The following is a 5684-nucleotide window of genomic DNA, read 5'->3' on the forward strand; positions in this document are numbered from 1 at the left end:
GGGAGATAGAAGTTTCTGATCTGGATCTTGGTATGGAGATCTTGAGACACAGTGGTGATTGAATCCAGAAGATTAAGACAGGGAGATCTCCGAGTTCGAGGTCACCTGGGATTAAAGATGTGGTGGCACACACCTTTAATCTGGGCTACACCTTCTCCTGGAGACCATATAAGGACATTGGAAGAAGGGAGTCTTGCTCTCGCTCTTTCGCCTTCTTGCCATGTGGGACTAAGCAACTGCTAGATCCTTGGACTTCCATTCACATCTACAACTGAACCATTGTTGGGAATTGGACTGTAGACTGTAAGTCATCAATAAATTCCTTTACTATATAGAGACTATCTGTAAGTTCTGTGACTCCAGAGAACCCTGACTAATACATCACCTCTCCTTCTTTCTCTCCTATCTGTTGACAGGCGGTGCAATCTGGGTGGGGGATAAAGTGTGGGGAAAAAGAAAAACCTACAAAATATCAAGGTCCAGATACAGCTGGTGTCAGAGAAGCCAGAGATCTCAAACCAGACCATGACTCACTGCAGTGAACATTTGCAAGTGAAGTTGTGTGGACAGAGGGATGCAATGTGGGGCCCACTAGGATGCACTGCAGGTTCCACAATGAGGTGTGCTCTAGGCTTTGTTGCTGTTGTTGTTGTTGTTGTTGTTGGTGGTGGTGGTGGTGGTATGTGTGTTTTATTTTGTAGGGGAGGTTACAAGGGCAAAGGCTGAATATGAGGGGATGGGAAGATGAGGGAATGGGACTGGGGTGCGTGATATAAAACTCACTCACACACACACACACACACACACACACACACACACAACCTAATAAAAAGTAAAAAGAGAGGGGGGGGGACATCTGAGTAGCTGAAAAGTAGCATCGGATTTCTCTGGATGTCCTGGAGTTGTTTCTCCCTTGGCTCCAGTCACGAAAGTCTTCTGGTTTTTAGCTCCACTCAGATGGTTCCCAGTCCCTCCAACATAGGATCCTCAGCTAGAAGCACACTTGCAGCATCTCTTTGCTGGGCAAAGGAATGTCTTCAAGAGTAAAAGGATTGCATGTGACATTTTGGATTTCCATTATGAGAATTCTTAGGGTCAAACAGAGCAATAAAGAGGGCTGGTGGGATGGCTCAGTGGTTAAGAACACTTGCTGCTCTTCCAGGGGATCCAGGCTCAGTTCCCAATATTGTTCGCAGCTATCTGTAACTCCATAATTTTTTCCAGAGCATCTGACACTGTCTTTTGGCCTCCACAGGTACACATGGTGCACATACATGCAGGCAAAACACACATGCACATAAAATAAAATAAATCTAAAAGCAGAGTATTTTACTAAGATGAGGGTATTTCTTTTTCTTTTCTTTTCTTTTCTTTTCTTTTCTTTTCTTTTCTTTCTTTTTTCTTTTTTCTTTTTTCTTTTTCTTTTTTGGTTTTTCGAGACAGGGTTTCTCTGTATAGCCCTGGCTGTCCTGGAACTCACTCTGTAGACCAGGCTGGCCTTGAACTCAGAAATCCACCTGCCTCTGCCTCCCGAGTGCTGGGAAAGATGTGGGCATTTCTATCTTTAACCTTCTACTTAATTTTCTTTTTTCTCTTTAATGAATGCAGAATTGTGCATATTTATGAAGTATAGTGTAGCATTTCTTCATTTAGCACCTTAAATTTAACATCGTCAACACTTAACTGAATTTTTTAAAAAGAAAAATTAGTTACGTTATGTCAGAGTTTGCACACATCACAGCACAAATTGAAGGAAAGAACCAACTTTCAAAAGATGTCTTCTGATCTCCACAGAACATGTGGGTCCTAGGGATCAAACTTAGGTCGGGCAACACCTTTACTGCCGAGCCACCTCGCCAGCTCCGAGCTCTCAATCTTACCCACATGCTTTCCCCTCCCTTCTCCTCCTCATCCCAGGAGGAACCAGCCCCACTTGATTGGGCTTAAAAGTCTTGGAGTCATGCTTTAGAAAGTGCATTTTCTTACACATACTTCCAGCCTAGCAGCGAAAGGTTCCACAGCCTGTGTCTGCCAAGCATATCGCCTGTTCTACCACTTGCCACCCTGCTCCAAGCCATTCTCATTTGTCCTGGATGACAGAAACAAGCTCTAAGTTCCTGTTTATCCTTATCCGTGCTCCCTCACCCCTCTTCCCAGCACTCCTTAAAACTTTCAAGTGGAATCGTGGCACCCCCTTCCCGGGCTTGACTCCTTCAGTGGAGCACTCTCCACGTCTTTGACTCCTTTGGTGGGAGCACTCTCCACATCTTTGAATAGCATACGGCCTCTTTGGCTTTGTACAGAACTCTGGGTGTCAAAGCCTCATATACCAACACGGCCTCGTTCCCTGCACTCGACCCTCCTGGCTGCTTATGCTTCTCAGACCTTGCAGCCCCTTCAGATGTGAGGTTTCCACACTGCTGTCACCCCCCTCAGAAGGGTCTTTTCCCAGGTACCCACTTGGCTGCTTGCCTCTGCCGGCCTCTGCTCAAATGTCACTTCTATATTATTGTCCTTGTGTTATATGTATTTCTTATCTGTCTGTTGTCTATCTTCCCAACTAGAGTATAGTCTCCGCAGAGCAGGGACTTTTGTATCTGGTCACCTGACATGGGGTGTGGTCTATAGGAGGCACCCCATATTTGTTTACCCTCAGAATAAATGAATGACTGAATGAATGACTGAAAGTGAGAGGCTGCCTTTTGGGAGGAATAAGTCAGCTGGGGGAGTGGGGAGGACCCCCTGTCAAGAGGGGAGGACTCCCTGTCAAGAACACACAGACGCCAGAGACAGAAGCCAAGGCCTCTGAGGAAGACTGTCTCCATGACAACCTAGGCCAAAGGCCTTGGCTACTCTAGGGAAAAGGCCAGCCTGGCGGCCCCTGTGGGGACAACATGGCAAGCAGCGAGTCGGTGCCCAGGCTGGCATCCAGCTCAGACACCGGGCCACTTTCCCTGGTCTCCACCTCATTGCTCTGCCCTTGGCAGACCCAGCAGATGGGCACTCTGCGGGGCCCTGGAATCAGCACAGCCGGCTCCGCATGCGCCGGAGGACAACCCCCTGTCTGGCGCAGGCTCCAGATCCAGGAAATCCTAGATTGTGAAGTTCCGAGATGGCTCACATCGTGGAAAGCAGCCCAGCCAAACAGGGTGCTGAGCCTACCTTTGTGGCCAGATGATGATATAGACTCCATTCTCACAGCGTCCCTGGGGAGGCGGTGTTACTCCCATTCTTCAGGTGAGGAAAGATACCAGGTTAGGGAGGAGCAGAGGGGGCATGGAAACCAGGCCCATGGGACTTTGAAACTCTCCACTCTTGCTCTATGCCATGGGATCGTGTCTGAGAGAGGCGTAGGAAGGGCGCTGTGGGACACAGATGAGGGAAGAACACATTAACTTCAGCAGTACTGAGTGGATTTGGGGGGGGGGGATGCAAGAGCATGAGAATGTTCCAGCAAAAGAGACAAAATTCCAAGCAATTCCCAGAAGCCTTCACCCACCCATCACCTGACTTCAAGCACGTGGCAGTTTCTGATTTCTTGGAGAACTGGAAAATTATCTTGTTGAAGTTCCTGTGTACCCCATACCTCAGTAAATATTTGTTGAATATCAAAAACCGAACAAAGCATTTTGTCCTGGCCTCCCTGATTTTCCAGCAAGAAAGAAGTGTGTGTTGAATGAACCTTCCGCGTCCCAGGTCCTTCCTGCTAGAGAAGCATAGGTACCGTTTGCCTCCCACCAGCTTCCGTCTGACGTCCTTCCCAGCTCTGGTACCGGCCAAGCCTTTCTTCTCCCTTTCTAGAGACCCTTTCTCCACAGAAGGCCTCCAGAGAACTTTCCAACGTCTGAGGCGGACTGTGAAGCCACTGTAATAGTGTAACGGTGTAATAATGTTTCCCTCGCTTCTGCTCCTCTCCCAAGCCTTCATTTCCTCCTCTCCCTGTGTCCTTGCTGGCTTCTTCCCTGTGCAGGACAGTCCCTTAAACTATGATCCTGGCTTTTACCAGACTCTGTCCCCGGACCTGAGGTACCCTTGTCTCTAGTGCCATCCACCACCTGTTCCGAGCCATGTGGGTGAGGGGGACTTCTAAAGTGTGTCAAAGAGAAATGAGAATAAGCGCATCTTCTGTGCACAAGGACTTTTTTATGTTCTGATCTGCTCAGGATAGCTTTGCCTACATCCCTGATGAGGAGCTGGCTGCATGTCCAGACACCAAGAGACACTTGGTGATGCTCATTCATGCGTTTAGACATGGTTTGATTTGCCGCTGGAAGATAAACACAGGATCACAGTGGGTACAATGGGTGCTTCATGCTGGCCTCTCCTGCCTACCCTACTGAGATGTTGGCTGCCATACTCTAACTCCCTGCCCACTAGGTTGGCCAGCAGGAGGCATCAGTAGTTGGGGTGTGGGAGGAATGTGAGGGAAGGGTTATTTCTCTGGTACTGTCTCTGTTGGCTTGCCAGGGCTGGCTGTGTCTCTTCTAAGGCTATGGTTCCCAGCAAGCTCTGTTTCCATCACTTGCCCTTCAGCCCCACAAGCAGTTACAGCTTCTGTCCATTGCTCTTTGGGGGTCCTTGCTGACTTTCCTAACTCTGCCCACATTCATGGAAATAACTCCCGATTTAAAGCTTCCTCGAGTACCTAGCAGAACGTCCCACCCTCCTCTTTTAGACAGGGTCTCACGTATCCCAGGCTGGCATGCATTTTGCTTTGTTGACCAAGGTGACCTTGAACTTCTGATCCTCCTGAGTGCTAAAATGTAAGTATGCACCACATAGGCAGTTTGTGATGCCGGGGGCTTCATGCACACCAGGCAAGCTCTCTACCACCTGAGCTACCTCTCCAGGCCCTGTTCTGTCTACCTCTCCCCAAGGCCATAATTTTAGGTAAAATTAAATCCATCCGTATGTACGAGAAGAAAAGATGTTTGCGCAAACATGACTGTCTCAGAGCCTTAGGGTTTTATGTCTTTTTTTTTTTTTCCCCTCTGAAAAATTTAAGCTTTTTAAATAATAAGTGGACACATCTTTGTGGAAAAACACAACAGTTGCCATGAAGGTCAGATAAGGGAGGGATGTAAAAAGTGCTTTGGGTGGCAGTGAGTGAGCGCATGGGTCCAGGGTGGGGGCTGGGGGGGAAGCGGGGGAGGGGGACGGGTGTCAAGGATGTTCACACTGAGACCTGACTCTTGATTTTCTTCAGTTATGGGGTGGCTGCCCTCTAGAGTGAATGTAAAAGTACCACCCACCCAAACTGGGTCTGTTCATCTCAGAGCACCTGAGCACACAGTCGAGTTCATACCTGCTCTTTCCCATCTCTCTGGGCTCCCTCACTTCCCACGTTAGATAGCAGTTCCAGTCTCCGCACACCCTGCTCCTGTCCAGTCTCCATCCCTGTGCATCCAGTCCCAGAGAGGGCCCAGGAAAAGCCAAGGCTATGAGCTTGCAGAGAAACTGCTTTGTTGGTCTCATGGGTCTCATGGGTCAGTGTCTGTGCCAAATGAAAGGGAAGGCTCCCAAAGAAATGCCTTTCTCTTTTCTTTTTTCTTTTTTGAACTTGGCAATGAATTCATCATTGTTTATCGGGGCCTTGTGATCCTTGATCCCAGCAATGGTGCTAAGACATAAATCACAGCCCTTCGGGGGGTGGGGGGCTGTGGAAAGAGCTAGCATTGCTTAAA

At 48.5% G+C, this 5684-nt stretch overlaps 1 long non-coding RNA gene across 1 annotated transcript in view; it reads right to left on the reverse strand.

Annotated features, from left to right (window-relative positions):
- LOC115065683 overlaps nucleotides 1-5426 on the reverse strand; it is a 5922-nt gene extending 496 nt beyond the window's left edge. The window contains exons 1-2 of the long non-coding RNA XR_003845451.1: nucleotides 5306-5426; nucleotides 3163-3362 (exon numbers count right to left, since the gene is read on the reverse strand). This is a non-coding gene — a long non-coding RNA (uncharacterized LOC115065683). The remainder of the gene's footprint in view (nucleotides 1-3162; nucleotides 3363-5305) is intronic.
- Between the last annotated feature and the right edge of the window lie 258 nt (nucleotides 5427-5684).

This window comes from Mus pahari, chromosome 17, assembly GCF_900095145.1.
Source record: "Mus pahari chromosome 17, PAHARI_EIJ_v1.1, whole genome shotgun sequence".
NCBI lineage: Eukaryota > Metazoa > Chordata > Mammalia > Rodentia > Muridae > Mus > Mus pahari.